General features: G+C 35.0%; 1 protein-coding gene and 1 non-coding gene across 6 annotated transcripts in view; both read right to left on the bottom strand.

The window, feature by feature from the left end:
* Positions 1-20,438, bottom strand: part of TCF12 (transcription factor 12) — a 351,413-nt gene that overhangs the window by 229,796 nt on the left and 101,179 nt on the right. The gene's annotated exons all lie outside the window — the stretch shown is intronic.
* Positions 1,337-1,443, bottom strand: LOC150016546 (U6 spliceosomal RNA). Its single transcript, XR_016510139.1, has one exon. It is a non-coding gene; the product is annotated as a U6 spliceosomal RNA (small nuclear RNA).

Raw genomic sequence — 20,438 nt, 5'->3', positions numbered from 1 at the left:
TTAACAAATGAGGAGAGACTTTAAGGTTCAAGTACTCTTCTAGTTTTCTGGGAACCCCAAGAACTCATCATTGCTAGTTTCAGAATTTATGAAGTTCAGTTGCTCACAATCACTGATATCATTTTCTTTGCTATCTTCATACTGACCAGACACCCTGAGATTCATCAGTAAAGGGGGACATTTAAGCGTTTCCAGGGGTTTCACATGGACCCCCTGCTTCCTCTTCTAAAAGTTGTTGCCAACGCTGACAGGTGAAGTAATACACAACATGGTCTGTGACGCAATATTTGCTCCAGAAGATGCACAGACATTTTCTCCCCACTTTATGGGGGGGGGGGTGTCTTATGGAGCAAAAAATATGGTAATTTCAAAAATAATTTTCAAACACAGTGACTTTACTGTGTTATTGTTATTAGCCACAACATATATATAACAAATATCCTTTAAAGATACAATTAAAAAGGATATTCCAGTGATTTAATTGAAGAAGAGTAGACGGTCAAAGGAAATGAAAGGTCTACCACTTTTTAAAAAAAATAGCAACTGTGTGATGGCCAAGGGTTGAAACTAAGGTCCCAGAGGGTAAGCAGGTATTTTGTGCCGCCTTGGAAACTGTCTAGCGACCTAGTATCTTGAGGATTTGTTCTGTCTGAAGAGACATTCTAACCCTAACAAAACTCTTAAACTGTCTCCAAACCTCCCTTAACTTAGTTGTCAAGTCTCTGGACAAAGAAAGCCTTCCCACTGCACCTGAGAAAAACTGCATTACCCTCCTCCAATCTAAATACCAAAGTCCTCACCTAAAAATATTGCCAGTTATTTTCTTCCAAAGAGAAACTACAGTCAACTCTTTTTAAAAGGGCTCGATACCTTTCTCTGACTCTATATCAGTCTCAGCAAAATAATCTGCTTACTCAAGTGTTTCAGCAGTACAATCCCATTAGACTGACTTTATAAGCATTTCCAAAGTCTGACCTGTGACTCTCTATTTTTAACATGATCATTTTAGTTTAAGACACCATCATCTCTGACCTTTATTACTATAATATCCTCCTAAAGTGTCTCTCTTCTTCTTGCCCCTCTTACAGTTTGTATTGTCTACATGGGAACTGGAATGATCTTTTAAAAACAACTCAAATCATGACATTCCTATGCTCAAAATCTACCACTCATTTCCCATCTCATTCAGAATTAAACCCCTTGGTCTGCAATGTTTTACAGATTCCGCCTGCAACCTCTTTCCCTTCATCACCTACTACCCTTTCTCTTTTTTTTTAAATAAGAGAATTATTCTTTTAAAATATTTTATTGTTTATGCTATTACAGTTGTCCCACTAAAAATATGGAACACTTCATGAATTTGCATGTCATCCTTGTGCAGGGGCCAAGATAATCTTCTCTGTACCATTCCAATTTTAGTATCTGTGCTGCCGAAGTGAGCACTACCATTCTTTCTCTTGGATCACTTTATCTCAACAACATAGCCCCTTGGTTTTGCTCAAACACACCAAGCATGCTTCCTCCTCAGGGCCTTTTCATTTGCTCTTTCCTCTCCATAAAATGCTTTCCCACCATATCTGAATGGTCTCTTCCCTTAATTTTCTTAGGTCTGTTCAAATATCATCTTATGGGAGGAGATTTACTAACTCTCTTTTCCCAATATATTTAAGCTTCATTAAGAAAGAAAAAAATGTCATCTGTTTTGTTTACTGTTATGTTTGGTGCCTAAAACAGTGCCTGACACACAGTAGGTACTAATAAATACTTGGGTGAGAAGTGAATGTATAAAGTGAAAATAATACAGTTTAACAAAAGTGGGGCTGAAACTGGTTCACTATTTGTTAGCTTCTCATTCCTCTTTACACAAGAGCCAAAACCAATATTCTTAATAATTGAAAAGCATTTTGAAAATTGCCCTGGCTGGTTTGGCTCAGTGGATTGAGCGTCGGCCTGCGAGCTAAGTGTCGCTGGTCCGATCTTCCAGTCAGGGCACATCAGAGAAGGAAAACTCTGATTCCAAAAAAAAAACCTCCGCTGCCTTGCGGCATACCTCTTCAGGGGAAAGGCTAAGGGAGTAAACCCCGACAGAAAATCCGGAGCCGGAGTCCCTAAGGCGGTTTGACGTTGTAGTCAACACCGGCAACTCCTGCGGCGCACCTGAAGCCAAGCTGTATTGACTCCGTCTTTCCCTTGGATCCTTCAGCTGCGAAGAGAGGGGGGGTCTGCTGCATGGGCAACAGCAGACCCTCCATATCACCCTGCCCAGGCTCTGTAGCTTCAGCTCCACTGGAGAGGACACTCCAGCGTCATCGCAAGATGTCGATTCAACACGGGAGGAGACAGATACCGTGTCACTCCCGAGTCGGACTGCACAGCCATTCTCGGCTGTGCAGATAGACTCTTAAGAAGCTACACCATCGTCTCTTGAGACGGACGGCTGCCGACGACGAATTTTGAAAATTCCAATGAGAAGCAGTTACACTGTAAAAGACTCTATGAACTAGCCAAGTACCTCCAAAGAGCAAAAAGTATTTAAAAGTTTTAGAGAAACCTAAGTCCTCTCATCATGCTGGGTAAATCACACAGACATTAAGTACCACTACTTTGAAGTGACCTCAATCATAGGCCCTTTGAAGAACCACGTTGTATTCACTATAGCATAGCCTACAGTACAGTGCTATAAAATGAATTTTAAATAAGAAATGTTCCAAAAAAGTTTTATATACTCAACATGATGTTGGGATATTCACAAATGTGGTAAGAAATTTAATGATTCTCTTGAACTGTGTAACACTCTTCTTTTGTATTCTCTTAATCAGTCAGTTACTCATTGTATTAATTTCTATCTCAGTAATATTTTGAGTAACTATCCCAACTTGTTCTCTTCACATATACAGCACTCTGCATCAGCTCCTGTGTATTGCTAATTCTTCTATTATGTTCCCGTTCCAATCTGCAGTTAACATTGCCAGCACACTTATCTTGCCATAAACACAAGTTGGATCACATCCAATCACTCCTCAAATGTGAGCCTCTGCTGCTTCAGGAATAACAGTCATACTCCTGAACATAATATTCTGCAAGGTGGCCTCAATCTACCTTTTTCAGCTTCAGTACTTACCAAAAACTCAATGCTTCAGCCTCATCAAGATATTAGTCACTCTCCAAACATGCCAAGACTTTTCTATTTATATTCTATTCCCATTGTTTCCTAGGCCTAGAACACCCTCCCTCATCTTTCCTCCCCATCTACTGAATTTCTAATTTGAATCATCCTAAAATCAAATGCCCTCCTCTAAGAAAGTGTTCTCCATCAACTAATTCTAAATTAATCACACTGTTTCAGAAAGTAATTTGCACTTATTATATCTTGAACACTATGATCGTTTCTATATATGTATGTCCTACCAATGTAACTTTATAATAAGCAACATACCTGTTCATCTCTATGTTCTTCTGGTACCTAACAGAAGTGCAGTATTCTGCATTAAAAGATTAATTAACTAGTTAAGACTATATAAAATCAGGGCATTCACATGAGAGAGTGTTATAAAAATTCAGTTACTATAAAAATGGGTTAAAAAGAAGAAATCCAATAATTATTTTTAAAGAGAGTATTATTTTTCAAAGCAGCTTGCAAATAAATGTTGGAAGAAATCTCAAAATTGACCTAGTGAACTCAGTCCAATATAATGCAGTAAGCTCCTACTAAGAGCTACTATAAATTTGGGGGTGGGGGCATGGATATAAATATAAAACAACTACCTAAAGGCTCTTTAGAATGAATAATACTATGCTGCATTGGGTTGGAAATATTAACTTGGAAGAAGAGATCAGAATGAGTTTTGCTTTTTAACCGCCTTTAGAGGTCAGCACAGGTGAGTTTCCCATTCCTAAAGCTTTATCCTGAAGATAAGCGGCAGCTATAGCATGCAGGAACTAAAATTCCAATAGAAGGCCCACTGTCTTTCTAGCTTGAAGAAAAAGAGGAAGCCAGCCCAACCATAGTCTTCAAAAAGTAAGGATAGAATACCAAAAAGAAGAAAGAGAAAAAAAGCGAATTCCCCCTCAAAACTGGAATTATCTTCGGGCAGGTGGGTACCTTGTAGTACAGCCTTCCCCTGCCAGGTGAGTGTTCTAGGAACCCATCTGTATCAGTGTACCAGCTGGTGGTGGTGTGAGATATTGCGTTCAGCTTCAGTGAAATGTTTTTGAACTCTTTCTATACATTTGTCCATTTCATGATGGGTGATTTACAAGCACACCTGTCCACACACATTGAGTGTTCAGCCGTTTTTGACCAAAAATGGTATGGCCCCTGGCCCACCTTCTCTATTCATCTGATCTTGCCCCAAACGACTTTTTTTTGTTTTCCCAGATGAAAACGTCCTCAAAGGGAAATGGCTCATCAATGTAGATGAGGTAAAACAAAAGAACAGCAGAAGCACCAAAAGACATCAAGATTGAAAAGTTCAAAAACTGTTTTGAAGAAAAAAGTCTCAATAGGTGTAAGGATAAATGCACAATTTTTAATAAATAAATTCCATTGGGGGGGGGTGTCTCCCCTCATATCTCTACCCAAGTCTTTTGTCTGAGCCTTAGAGCACACATTCGCAGGGCAGGCCCAAGGCAGTTCGCAGCTGAGGCCAAAAAAATGAAACTGAGATCTGAACAGCTGCCAACCACAGGTAAGAGAGTTTTCACTTTGAGTCTAACCCAATAAATGACTAAGAAAATCAACTCTTTGGAGGAACAAGAAAGCAAGCAAAGTTTCCATAAATAACATCCACAATATCCATAATACAATCTGACATTCCTTGACAATGAAATGTGACCCAATCTCAAGTGAAAAGATCACCAAGCGAGGCCAATCTCAAGATGACCGAGATATTGAGATTTTCAGACAAGGACATTATAAAGCAGATACTATAACTACGCTAAATGAAGTAAAGGACATATGATCGTAATAATTTTAAAAACCTGGAAATTTCAGACACAAAAAATAATAACAACAAATAGAAGTTTCAGAAAGCAAAGTATGTAAAATCTAAAAAAATTCTTGTATGGGTTTAACAAAAGAATGGAGATATGACAGAGGAAAAGAGTAGATGTGATGTCAAAGAAATAATTCAATTTGATAAACAGAAAAAAAGATTAAAAGATGATCGGGACTTTAGACACATATAAGAGAAGGTATTTGAAAGTTTAACATAGGCATAATGAGAGGACAAAGAGAACAGGGTAAAAAAAAAAAATTGAAGAAATAATGGCCAAAATTTTACAAATGTGACACAAATTTACCAGTTAAAGACACTAAATCAACCCAAATCTAGGCACATCACAAACTTCTGACAACCAAAAATACTGAGAGGACCTTGAAAGTGGGAGAAAAAGAAAAACATTATAAATACAAAAGAACAATTCAAATTATTACTGACTTGTTATCAGAAACTATGTCAGCAGATGTGAAAACACATCTTTGAAATACCAAGGTGGAGGTGGGTCAAATAAAAATATCCTTCAAGAATAGAGGTGAAATAATTTTCAAATAAAAGAAAATTAAGGATTTGCTGCCAGCAAAACAGTAGTACAATAAACACTAAAATAAGTTCTTCAAGCTGAAGAAAATATTATCAGAGAAAAACCTGGATCTCGAGGAAGGAAAGAGCCTCAGAAATAGTAAATATAAAAGATTATTTTTCTTTTTACCTTCTTTAAAAGTTATTTGCATAAAAAATTGTAAGTTCTTTCGTAGGAGTTAATGTATTTAGATATATATATATATATGACAAACAACATAAAGGAAGGCAAGGGGAGGTAAATCTATAAGATTACAAAATGTCTCCATTTTATGTGAAGTGGTACAATATCAATTCTAAGTAGACAGTGAGAAGTTAATTATGTATATTAACATCCTTAGAGACGCTTTAAAAAAGCAGGGGCATCACTAAAAAACCAACAAATAAGTTAAAATGGAGTCCTAAGAAATAGCCAAATCCAAAAGAAAGAAGTACAGTTAAACAGAATTCAGATTGAAAAAAACCGGGAAATAAATAAATGAGTAGACTTAAATCCAACCGTATGATAAAACATTCCATTTTTGTCTAGGGAGGAAGACAAACAGAGAAGCAATCAAAAAGATACTACTCCTTTCAATGAAAACACACCTCATTGCTCTTTGAGCTCCTAAAGTTCATGCTTTCGCTCTCTTGAATAAGACAGTTTACATTTGGGTTTGGTGGAGGGAAAAGGAACATGAAAACATTACAATTGTACTTGCACATTAAAAAAAAAAAAATACATATAGAACTGTACCACTGTAAAAACTGCATGCAAAGTTTTTTTAGTTTGTTTTTATAGTGCCCATTAGGATCAGAAGTCAGTACCAATAAAACAGCTTCTGCATAACTATCAAGTATGTTTCAGTAGATTTTTGCTGATTACCTAACACAATTTGCTATTCAAAAACAGCTGTGTGAGCAATTACTATTCTTAACTTAATTCCACAAACAATTCTATTCATTTCCTGTAATGAGGCTCATGTACTCCCTGCGTTCAAGTCTTAGGCCATTAATTCCTGTAATGGCAATACACTGCTTCTCTCTGAGGAACTCCATAAAAACGTTTCCTTCATATTTTCCCTATACCTATAAAAATCTCTGCCTCATATACTCTTCAAGCCATCACTCATTTCTCCACAAAACAAAAATATACACTGGCCACCTTGACTTCTTACAATTTATTCACTCACTCATTAATGAATCTCTTGTTGCTACCTACCATTTAGTCTCTTCCTAGACCAAACCAGCAAAACCAGATTCCAGGCACATAAAAGGCGGTTGTTTATGGGATGAAACTGAACTTTTTCAGGTCATCAAAGATTATCCTAATCATAAAATATAAAGGTCCTCTCTTGGTCTTCATTTCTTAGATGTCTGTTAACAGGGGTCAGCGAACTTTCCTGTAAATGACCAGTCAGTAAACATTCCAGACTTATTGGCCCATATGTCCTCCTGACCAATTACTCAACTCTCCTACTGCAGCACAAAAATAGGTGATGGACCATGGGTCCTATTTTGTTCACCCCTTTGGTGCTTTATGGCATCCAACCTTATTAACCTCCTTGCCTCTCTAAGATTTGCTGGCATTAACCTTTGTGCATTACTACTTTCCCTTCTGTGTGAAAAAAAAAAAATGAAAGTACCTGCTCTTCATCCCATGTTCTTCTCAGTTTATGCTCTACCCATTGGACTGCTCATTAACTTTATGATTTTGACTGTCCCCTCTGAATGAACAGTTTTCAAAAGCTCTGTTGTGTATTTTGGATCTTAAATCACTAAATTTTTGCTGGAAGCTTTCATGTGGTTCTCCTGCCATCACCTAAAACCTATCACCTAAGGGTATCTAAAACCAAACTCTTCAGACACTCTTCATCTCTTCCTCATATGCCTTTAGACCCTAATTATTAATATTTCTAATACTGCAGGTAGTACTATAATATACAGGGGTGGGCAAATGTAGGCTTACAGTCAAGTACATGAAACAGTTTATTCTTGTATTATTAACTACTGTATTATTTATCTTATTATTATATTATTGACTGTAATTGACTCCGTCTTTCCCTTGGATCCTTCAGCTGCGAAGAGAGGGGGGATCTGCTGCATGGGCAACAGCAGACCCTCCATATCACCCTGCCCAGGCTCTGTAGCTTCATCGCAAGATGTCGATTCAACACGGGAGGAGACAGATACCGTGTCACTCCCGAGTCGGACTGCACAGCCATTCTCGGCGGTGCAGATAGACTCTTAAGAAGCTACACCATCGTCTCTCGAGACGGACGGCTGCCGCCGCCGCCGCCGACGATTATATTATTGCTATTATTTCATACCCTTACTTATGATTATCTTTTAGGTAATCATGGCTGTTAATTTAACCTACTTTGACCCACTCCAATGGTTTAGGTCGACTAGACTTGCAAACTGGCATCATCTTTAATTCTCCCTTCCCTTTTCCCTCCACTGTTCCTATACGGAGTGTTCTTTATGAATGACTCCGAAGGCAGCTTTTCCACTTCTACTGCCACCTTTTCATTCAGGGATTTTGTGGTATCCTACTTAGACTCTTTTGTTAGAGTCTATCTGAATCTTCCTAAAATACTATTTCATAATTCTTCATCTGCTTGTCAAACCCTGCCAGTATAATCTTCCTAAAACAATTTTTCAAAAACATACTGCCCATAGACTTAAAAAGTAAATGCATCCAATACCCAATGCCAACAGAATAATTCCCAAATTCTTCAATATGAAATGGAATATTTACTTAAGTGCTCTACAAATGTTTACTGTCAGTTATGCTAGGTTTTGTCCCTTCTATGTCTAAAGCCTGAGAAAACCCAGTTATAATCATCTCTCTTCTTCCAACCCTAATAGTCAAAAATACTAATTGCCTGCTATGGCATATATATTGTCATAGTCTAGGGAGGATTCTAGGTACTGATGATACAGAGATGCACAAGACATAGAGAACCTGCCTTCAAGGAGCCATTGCTCAGTGCTTACCATTCAAACTCTCAATTGTAACAATGAGGCATATTCATTATACACAATATCATTCATGAAAATTTCACTGCACTCATTATTCCTCCTAGCACTTCTACCTCCTCTACAGTTAATAGGTCTTAATAGTTTAATGCTCATTTTAAATTCCACCTCTACTGTACAACTTGGCCAACCTCCCTAATCCTCACTAGATTCTCTTTAATACCTGTATCAATCATACTTATAAATCCATGTCACACACATAAAAGTTATACTGTTCTTCAGTAAACACTATCAAATACATGGTCTCAACTTAGTTTAAGAGCAAAGACCACATTCAGCTCTTATTCTGTATCACCTACAGTGCTGAATACACAGGTGAAGATCAATAAAAAATTTACAAATACAAAATGACACTGCTAATTAACGTGAATTATTTTTTTAGTAGCAGCTATACCTTTACATTTATCTACTTATATTCATTCTCCTCAGTCCCACTGGTGAACAGCATGAGTTTGTAAGAAGCCTTGATAAAGGATACAGTTGATAACCGAAGCACAAAAGTACCTGCACCAGGATGACTGACACTCAAGTGAAACCCTTGACATTATCACTGCTCTAATGGAATGAACTAAAGCTCCCTGCTTCACACTCATGTATACTGATTGCAGTAACATACAAGCAAAAATTATCGCCATGTACAAATTTTAAAATTCTGAGCTCATAATTACTGTCTAACTTGTAAAAAAATAAATTTAAGTCATTTAGAAACATCTACAACTTATAAAGATGAATAATTACATCCATAAGCTACCTCAGCAACCAACTTTTTGAACTATTAAAACTACTTGGAAAAGTTGGATATTGTCTATGTAAATAAAGCATATCACTCTTGAAATCTCTAACTCAGACTATTTTTAGTTTAAAACTAGAGGACTACTTTGTGGGAGGGCTGGGATGGATGGAGGTAGAAGAGGATATTAGGGGGATAAATGGCAATGAAAAAATTGCAATAAAAAATGAATAAAAATAGAGGACTGCTTATCAAAATCATTTACCAGGAATTAAAAACATATATTAAAAAAAAAAATGACCTCTATTTACAACAGACTATAATCTTGACATAAAAATAAAAACTGCACCTAAAATCTTACCTATTGACGTGTAAAATGGTACACTGGAAAATTGGCAGTTTCTTACAAAACAAAAATACATATACCCTGAGACAATACTACCACTAGAATTTAGTCAAGATAAAGTGATAAAAATGTACACCCACAGTCTTTTACATGAATATTAAGGACAGTATTCATAATAGCTAAAACTGGAAACAATCTAGGTGTTCATCAATAAAAAAAAGATAGGTAAAAGAACTGTGGTTTACTCATTCAATGCAATACGGCTCAACAAAACAAAAAAAAATGTATCGGAGATAAATGCAACAACATGCATAAATCTCAAAAACATTATGCTTGGTGAAAGCAATCAGATACAAAATTAATTCCAATTATATATTAATCTAAAACAAAACAAAATCATAATTTTAAAAATAAAGAGTGGTGGTTTATTAAGTAGTTTACAACTGTAAACTGTAAACAAAAGACTTAAAAACAACTATTTGAAGGCAAGGAAGCAAAAAAAGCAAACAGATACTGGAGAGAATTGGTCTGATCAGTTAAAAAACAAATCCAGACACACTGGCTAAGATTCAAATATACATGGTTTGTCCAATAAGGACACCACCCAGTCAGCACAGCATGTAGCAGCTGAACAAGTAGAAAGCCACTGTCTTTCTTCTCTGCTTCAAGAACCAGAAAATAGAATTTGAAAATTCCAGTGTGGCTGGAAAGTAAGGAGGGGAAACACTTCTAGAAAGGAGAAAGCCACAGTTAGGGAAAGGCCCAAAGTTTGCACTTAAACTCCCTTTAAATCCTTGGCTGAACTCTAAACATAAATGTGGGGGAGAATACAAGGAACCTACTGAAATCAAAAAGCTGGAAGACTAAAGTAACTGAACATAAATTTCACTGTTGGGTACCAGAGAGGAAACTAATTAGAAGGGCTTAGTAAATAACTTGTGCTTTCCATAGACCTGTCTTAACAAAGCATAACATCAAGTCTCAAAATAATCAACCAATAATGTAATTATTTACCAGAGCAAAATCTTTGCAGGAGAAACCAAAACCTCTGGAACATGTTTTATACACTTTTCAGTATGAAAAAAAAAAAAAATTAATAGATGTATGGAAAAACAAAAATGTGACTTTTATAGTCTAGAACAAACGCTACATATAAACATACCCCAAGATGGCACAGATGTTGGAATAAACAGCAATGGAGTTTAAAGCAGCTATTATAAATATGCAAAGACAGTTTTAAAAAATAGAAAAAAGATGGTCAAAATGAATGAACAGATGGAGACTCTCAGCAGGAAAAAGTATTTGAAAATAGGAATTTTCAAATTAAAAATTGCAATATCTGAAATAAAATGATTCATTGAATAAGCTTTAAAATGAACTGGAGTCAGAAGAAATGGTATGTGAAACTGAACACAGATAAAAAATTATTCAATATGAAGTAGGAAAAATATAATAAGAGCCTTAGCTACCTGCTAAGACAATATTAAATGGTCTAAAATACTCTACATGTACCAGAAGTAGAGAGAGAATATATATCTGGGGGAAGAAATGAGAAAATTTCCCCAAATCAGTACAAAACATCATCCTGCATTGCAGGTCCAACAACCTTAGCAACCTCACACCAATATACATAATTACCAAAAGAGAGAGATTAAAAAGAAAATGATATAAATGAAGGCTGACTTATCAGAAACAATGGAGGCCTGAGACATCCTTCAAGTTCTAAGAGAAAAAATAAGGTCAACATAGAATAATTGTCTCAATTATATCATTAACAAGATAGAGGGGAAGATGGGTAAAATATGAATTTGTAATTTATTCACAGCTGCTTAAGGAGCAAAGAAGAAGAGAAAAATACTATTATATACTTTGATTTCATAGCAATCAGAAACATCTGTCTTCCACGAATTCAGCAAGTGAATATGCACTTAATTCTAAGTCAGTTTCAAATTCACTTGTCAGTCTCAGGGTGGAAAGGCTTGAACTACATTGATTTAACCAATTCTATATCTATATACAGTATCAAATATCTAAGTTGTTTAGTATTCTTCCCACCTCTTCTCAATACCTGAATCCCTGACCTAGTTTCCCTCTTAGACTTTCCTCAAAACAGAATTCCTATCTTTGATCAAGCTGGCTTCCAAATCTTCCATTATCCCAGAAAAACTTCCCAATTTCTCCCTTGGTAACCCTGTTAGGAAAAGGTATTTACTGACAGTGGGAGGAAAACCTGACATAGTCTAAACATTTATATATTTATTCCAAAAGTTTAAGAGTGCCAGAAAAATGGATCTAGCTGCTTTCTTTCCATAATAATTAGTTTCTAACTTTTTTCAGCTCAACAAAGCAGGCAGACTGGATCAGTAACTCTGCAAATACCAAAGCCATATCATGAAAATATACTTCACAGTCAACTGGACCCAAGTACAATCCCTGGCTTTTCCATTTTCTAGGTATGTCTGTTGCTTCCTCTATAAAATGGGGTTGATAATAGTGCATAACTGAGGATGAAAATTAAATAAGATGATATTTATAAGGCATTTTAGTACACCGTCTATCACACAGTAAATGCTCAATAACTGTAAGTTGTCTGAAACTATAGAAAATGTTTTTTCATTCTTATTGCGAAAGAACTCATTTGGCAAAGTTGCCACTGAGGAAAATTGTGAGAGGTGGGTTACCTGCTGCTTAATAAAGTGACTGAAACTAAGTTGGAGTTCCCATTTGTGCTACTGCCTCTTCAAATATCAGTTCCTCTCTGACTGAAATACTGATAGCCTGCAGCAGCAATTACCTTCTGTGTTTACAATCCCTCAACATGAATGACTATTTATAGTAAATGATGTCATCTCATAAGTCTGATCATAGAGTAGAACAGTGACACGACTGGGAACCCAACATAAAGAAACTCAGGCTGCAAAAATATTCAAGTTTACACCAAGTCAACTTTGTTTTCTCCTATTTTTATGAAAATAAAACCCTAGAAAATAGAAGTACTATCTTCATATTTGGGGGGTGGAAGGAAGGATCCAGGTAGTAGGCCAAACATAGTTCAAATTGTATAACTTGGAAGTCACATCTTTCTCCTTGCCTCAGTTTCAATTTGTGAAAATCAGGTAACATTGGTTCTGCCTCCTTTAATGAGACAGTATATAAAGTGCATGGAAATCATCTTGCATGTAGTACTTTACAAGTGTTTATAATTATCTATCTTCACAAAACCACTCCCCTGCAATGTTTCAGTGGGTTGTTTTAAAAAATTAAGGTAACAAATGATAGATAGAAAATATCATTATGTTACTTGTTTTCTACATTATCTGTTTCCACAATTTAACAATCTGTGATCAATATTTATTTATTGAAGATCTACTTCAATAAATGGTCAGGAACCATACTTTGATGTCATTCATTCCCCCACCAAGTTTCTCTTATTTGCTTTTTACACCTTCTGTGTGATAGGCCATCAGCACTACAAGTGACCAGGCAAGTTAGTCAATAAAACAGATGAAGTTTTCCACCCATATACTCCTTTACATTTTATATCCACTGACCTAACAGCATAATTTGTGTGGAAAACATAACAAATCTATGAATTCTTGAAAATACTACATTTTCAAGCAGAAGATACTGCCCTAAAAATAGCCCTGTAAGAAACTAACCTGAAAAATCACATGTGACAGGAGTCAGAAAGAAGTTTTAACTTTAAGAAAGTAAAGTTAAGGATGTATTTAATTTTGACTAAAAAACATATAAAAGCAAGATTAATGAAAAATCAGAATAGCTAGAAAAGAAGAAAAATTTGTAAGGTAAAATCAATCCCAAATCTGTAACTCTCTCTGAACATGATTATTCACTCAACAAAGAGAATGTATTTCCTGAAAGAGCTTCTCTACTGAACAAAAAGTTGATTAAAATGAAAATAATTAACTTACAATGTAAGAAGTGTTAAAACGTACTTTATTTTAAAAATCCATAGGTAAATTCTTAAACAATAAAAAATTAAAAACCCAATACAATCATGTGTTTCATTATTGTACAGATTTAATATAATGTGTTCTGATTCATGTCTATATTTCTAAGATGCAATAATGCAATACTATTTCCCACTTTCTCCTCCTAGTTTAAGGATTCGCAGTAGTATCTAACATCTCTGCTTCTTCTGTTTTCCTATTTAAAAGCTTCTCCTCTCTGTTTCCAATTTGAAGCCATCTTATCTGAATGCTCAAAACCATTCTAGTTTATTTTTCTCTTTTATCTATTAACTTCTTTTAATAAAAATTTTCTTTTCATGACAGTGTTAAATGAAAAAGCAACATAGGCTTGGCTGGTGTAGCTCAGTTGGTTGGAGTGAATGTCGTATAAACTGAAAGGTCACAGATTTGATTCTCAGTCAAGGCACATGCCTAGGTTGCAGGTTCAGGACCCAGCTGGGGCAGATAGAAGAAACCTATTAATGTTTCTCTCTTGCATAGAGGTTTTCCTCCCTTGCTCTCTCCCTCCCTTCCCCTCCCTCTAAAATCAATAACCATGTCCTTGGTGAAGATGTTTTTTAAAATAGCAGGACACAAATTGGATATTTACTAAGGTAACTATTTTAAAATAATGTCCGAGGAGGGGAAAACTGGAGGGAAGTACAAAAAATATTAATACAGGGCTTTCCAAAAAAAAGAAAATGTATCCACACTTTAATAGCTGGTAACTTGCTGAACTTTTTTTTTTTAAGATTTAACTGTTGAGAAATAATGGCTGAATCCTGATTAAGTTTTGAACAAAAAAAGTTTATTCTGAAGTGCTACTGGAAGTACAAGAATGCGGTAGAAGTGCAGAGACAGGACAGATGGTGTGGTTTGGCTTATCCACATGTGGATTACTTGGCCCTTTCTTTCTTGCAGGCACTGTAACTGGCGTCACTTACTTGAATTTACTGCAGGAATCAGCCATGCCATGTATTCACGAAGACTTTCATGGTGAGGGCTTTTATTTCCAACAAGATGGAGAGCCTCCACATTACCATCATGATATAAGGGCCTATCTTAATGAGAACCTGATGAATTGGGTGAAGAGGTCCTGTAGATTACCCTGTGCATTCACCAGACCTCACATCACTATACTTTTTCCTTTGGGGATTTCTCAAGAATAACATTTATGCTAAAAAAAAACTGAAACCATTGATGAATTACGAGTAGCCATTGAAAGAGAATGTGCCCAAATACCAAATGAAATGATTCTTGATGTTTCTGATTCCATTGCTTCGCACTGCCAGCAATGTCTAGACCAGAATGGTTCTCTGTTTGAAAACAGACGCTAAGTATAAAAAAGTACACTTATGCAGTTTATTGTGAACACTGAAAGGGAACTGTATGCTAATAAATACATACTTTATAATCATTAAAATTGTGGATACATTTTTGAGGGATATCTGTAGTTTCATTTGAAAAGTTAGATGATTATTGTCTTACTTTTTACAGTTTTTCAATTTTTCTAAAATGAATTTATATTACTTGAAAAATTTTAAATAAGTTCATAATATTTACAGGTTTTTCTTTTAAATCATAAATTAAGCCAAAAACAATTAATGGGCAAATACAGACTACTTCCAATCTAACATACATTATCATTTAAACATTTTTTATTTAAACATTATTCTTATGTACAATTCAAATGCAATAACAAAGACTTCAAGAAATTCATTGTCTTTTACTTCACTGACATTTCACTGACTTAAATATAGCTTTCAATGACGTAAGAAAATGTAAGGTCTCCAAAGAACACTTACAAGTGGCTAAGAGGTGTATAAAAAGATTATCAACATCATTAATTGTCAAGGAAATGCAAATCAAAGCTACAAAAAAATATCACCTCACACCTGTAAAAATGACCATAACAGAAAAAAACAATACAAAACAAGTATTAGGATGTAAAGAAATTACAACCCTACACACTGCTGGTAGGAATGTAAAATGGTACAGCCACTATTGGAGATTCCTCAAAATTATAATAAAAACAGAACTACCACAAGATCCAGCAATGAGTAATACTTCTGAATATTTATCCAAAGACGTGAAACCAAGATCTTGAAGATTTCTTTTTAAATCTGCACTCTTGTAGCTTTCATAATAGCCAAGATGTAAAATAATACAAATATACATTGATGAATAAATGGTTAAAGATGATGCAGTATATTCATACAATGAAATACTATTCAGCCTTTAAAAAAAAAGAAATCCTGTCATATGCTACAATGCAATTACAGTCACGCAAGATGAAAAAGTTCTAGAGATCTGCTGTGCAAAAATGTGCACACCAATTAACAACACTGGAGTTACACTTAAAAATTTTTAGGAAAGTATATCTCATGTTAATGTGTTTTACCACAATTAAAAGAAAAAGAAAACAGAGTCTAAAAAAAAAAAAAAAAAACAAAAGATCAATGAATCCAAGAGCTGGTTTGCTAAAAAGATAAACAAGATGGACAAACCTTTAACCAAACTCATCAAGAAAAAAAGAAAACCCCGAATATATAAAATCAGAAATGAAAGAGGAGAAATAACAACTGACACCAAAGCAATACAAAGGATTTTAAGAAAATATTAAAGTGAACTATATGCCAAAAAATTGGACAACGTGGACAAAAATTAATAAATTCCTAGAAACATACAATCTTTCAAAAGTAAATCAGGAAGAATCAGAGAATCTGAATAGACAAATTACACCTAGTAAAACTGAAGCAGTAATCAAAAAACTCCCAAACAAACGAAAGTCCTAGACCAGACGGGTGGCTTCACAGGTGAATTTTCCCAAATATTCAAATAAGAAAGATCACTGATCCTCCTCAAACTATTCAAAAAAATTCAAGAGGGGGGAGGACTCCCAGGCTCATTTTTCAAAGCAAGCATTTTCCTAATTCCAAAATCACATAAAGACACTACAAAGAAAGAAAATTACAGGCCAGTCTCTCTGATGAATATAGATGCTAAAATCTTCAACTAAGTGTTAGCAAACCAAATAACAGCAATACATCAAAAAGATCATACACCATGATCAAGTTGGACTTGTTCCAGGAATGCAAGGTTGGTACAACATTTGCAAATCAATAAATGTGATACACCACATAAACAAAATGAATAAAAAACTACATGATTATATCAACAGATGCAAAAAAGCATTTGATAAAATCCAGCACCCATTTATGATAAAAGCTGTCAGTAAAGTGTGAATAAAAGGAACATTCCACTGCCAGCATCATACTCAGTGGGCAAAAACTACAAGCATTCCCCTTAAGATCCAGAACAAGACAGGGATGTACACTTTTACCTCTCTTATTCAACATGGTACTGGAAGTCCTAGCCATAGCAATCACACAAGAAAAAGAAATAAAAGGCATCCAAATTGGAAAGGAAGAAGTAAACTGTCATTATTTGCAGATGACACGATACTGTACACAGAGAAATTGTGTTAGGAAATTAAGTAAATATTTGCAAAAAGCTTCCACCAAGAAACTACTAGAACTGACAAATGAATTCAGTAAAGTGGTAGGATACAAAATTAATATTCAGAAATCAGGTGCATTTTTATATGCCAATAATGAACTATTAGAAAAGAAATTTACACAAACAATCCCATTTACAATTTACTCAAAAAGAATAAAATACCTAGGAATAAACCTAGCCAAGGATGTAAAAGACCTGAACTCAGAAAATTATAAAACACTGAAGAAACTGAAGAAGACACAAATAAGTGGAAGCATATACCATGCTCATGGAAGGAATTAACATCACTAAACTGTCCATACTACCCAAAGCTATCTACAAATTCAATGCAATTTCTGTTAAGATACCAATGACATATTTCACAGAACTAGAACAAATATTTCAAAAATTTATATGGAAGCACAAAAGACTCCAAATAGCAACTAGTAACAGCGATCTTGAAAAAGAAGAATGAAGTTGGAAGAATCACACTACCTAATATCAAACTATACTATAAGACCATAGTAATCAAACAGCATGGTACCGGCATAAAAACAGACACAGATCAACAGAACAGAACTAAACCCAGGCCTTTATGGTCAATTAATATTCGACAAAGGAGGCAAGAACATACAATAGGGTAAAGAAAGTCTATTCAATAAATGGTGTTAGGAAATTGAATAAATATTTGCAAAAAGATTAAATTAAACCACCTTCTTACACCATACACAAGAATAAACCCAAAATGGATTAAAGACTTAAATGTTAGACTTGAAACCATAAAAATCCTAGAAGAAAACAGAGGTAGGGTAGTAAAATCTCAGACATTGCTTGTAACAGTATTTTTTTCCTCATGTATCTACTCAGGCAAGGGAAACAAAAGAAAAAAATTAACAAATGGGACTACATCAAACAGCAAAGGAAACAATAAAAAAATAATAAGACAACCCATAGAATGGGAGGACACATTTGCTGATACATCTAATAAGGGGTTAATGTCCAACATTTATAAAGAACTTAAAAAACTCAACACCAAAACAAACAAAAAATAAGCAATCTAATTAAAAAACGAGCAAAGGACCTGTATAGACAATTCTCCAAGAAGACATACAGATGGCCAATAGACATATGAAAAAATACTCATCATTAATCATCAGAGAAATGCACATTAAAACCACAATGACATATCACCTCACACCTGTCAGAATGGCAATAATCAACAATCAACAATGCTGGCGAGGATGTAAAGAAAGGGAAACCCTTCTGAACTGTTGGTGGGAAGGCAGATTGGTGCAGCCACTGTGGAAAGCAGGATGAAGTTATGTCAAAAAATTAAAAACAAAACTGCCTTATGACCCAGTGATTCCACTTTTAGGAAGTTACCCGAAGAAACCTGCCAAGAATCTGAAGCAGCCCAAGTGTCCATCAGTAGATGAGTGGATAAAACAACTACGGTTTATTTATACTATGGAATACTACTCAGTCATAAAAAAGATTTCACCCTTTGTAACAACACAGATGGACTTGAAGAACATTATACTAAGTGAAATAAGCCTGTCAAAGATAAATACCATATGATTTCACTCATATCTAGAATCTAATGAACAAACTGAACTAACAAACAAAATAGAGACAGACTCATAGATGGAAAACAGGCTGACAGCTCTGGGGGAGCGAGAGAGGAATAGAGCAAAAAAAGAAAAAGGACTCACGGACATGAACAACAGCGTGGTGATTGCAGGGAGTGGGGTGTGAAGTTGGAAGAGGGTACAAGTGGGATAAATGGTAATGGGAAAAAATGCCCAAATAATTAAAACTTTTTAAATATTCTTGATTCTGAGCTAATAAACATTAGAAAAGAAAAAGAAAAAGAAAAGGACACTGAATAATTCATAAGAAAGAATATTCATATGTAAATAATATCATCCAATGAATGGGGTGGAGGGAGAAATCACTTTGAACATACAGAAAAATGATGCTCATTTATATCTTTTTATGTCTATAAGAATAATCTGTTTTCATTCATTAACCTAATCTTAAAGAAAGCTTCCCATTTTAAATCAATAATTTAAAAGGCATTTATACAATGAGTTTGATTCTCACCCATGCCATTTGATGAGCCACAACTGCATCAGACTCACAACTAGCTATTTATTAATTTTATTCCCTGTCATAAAATAAGGTAAAAGGCATTTTTGTAATTATATAAGTGCCACAGAAGCAATGGCTGGAAAATGGCAATTATATTCACAATATAATATATGCTGCAAACATACCAAGAAAGAATTCTAACTGTGGGCCCTAATCCAAGGCTTGAAAAAAAAAATATGTTCAGTAAACTTTTGATATAATGGTCATATCTTCTTCTTATGTCCCCAAAATAACTTCCAGGAATATGAAGAAAGATAGTACACTAGTAATGGGATTAAACAAACAAATGAATTTAGCAAAAGTGAAAGGCAGCATTCTTCATACAAACTAAATGGCTACTATAAATTTCGAAAGACCATTTTCTTAAAAAAAAAAAAAAATAACTCAAATTACTTTTGCTTTTATATAAGATGCCTTTTGTATTTTAACTCCAACAGTTGCCAAAATAAGCCCATTTACATGTGATGCCTGTCAACTAGCAAATTTACATTTGGATTTTATTGGCTTGGACCCTGCATTCTGTTCTCTTCTTTGTGCCATTGTTGTTTTTAGCTTTGGCAGTAGCTCTAGATCTTTGTTTAACTTAGTCCCTTCATCTAACTTCTGCGGTATATACACATTACGGAACAGAACTAAATGGTGTTATAAAATTATAAAATTAGCATAAAGCAACATTTTAGGTCGCATTTCCACAATTAATTCCCACAGTGGCAAAGGCTTGAAAATTATGCTTATGAGGATCCAAAAGGAAAAAAACAGAGACATAGCATCTAACTTTTTCACTGAAGATGTGAAAAAGCAAATAAGAGGAAGAACTACTTGGTTTAACAGTATGAAGATCACATCCAATTTTAATGTATTAAAAGCTGACTAATCAATAAGAGATGAGCTCACTGCCCTCTTCCCTGCCCAGCAGTCAGAGCTAAATTTGTTTGGCTGCCAAAATGCCCATCTTTCTCTTTAGCTCCATTTTCTTCCCATGTATTTTTAGTTCTATCTAATATAGAAGAAATTAATGTCAGGTAGAGTCTCCTGCTTCAAATTATTTATGTAACTGTGAATATGACAGTTTAGTCTGTCCAAGTTAATACTTGAGAACTTCATCCCACATTCACATAAGTGGATCATGCAATAAATCAATA

Source organism: Furipterus horrens, unplaced genomic scaffold (genome assembly GCF_987537825.1).
Source record: "Furipterus horrens unplaced genomic scaffold, mFurHor1.1.pri manual_scaffold_3, whole genome shotgun sequence".
Classification (NCBI taxonomy): Eukaryota; Metazoa; Chordata; class Mammalia; order Chiroptera; family Furipteridae; genus Furipterus; species Furipterus horrens.
Note: the sequence above shows the minus strand (reverse complement) of the source record. Positions and strands in the feature narration are given on the sequence as shown.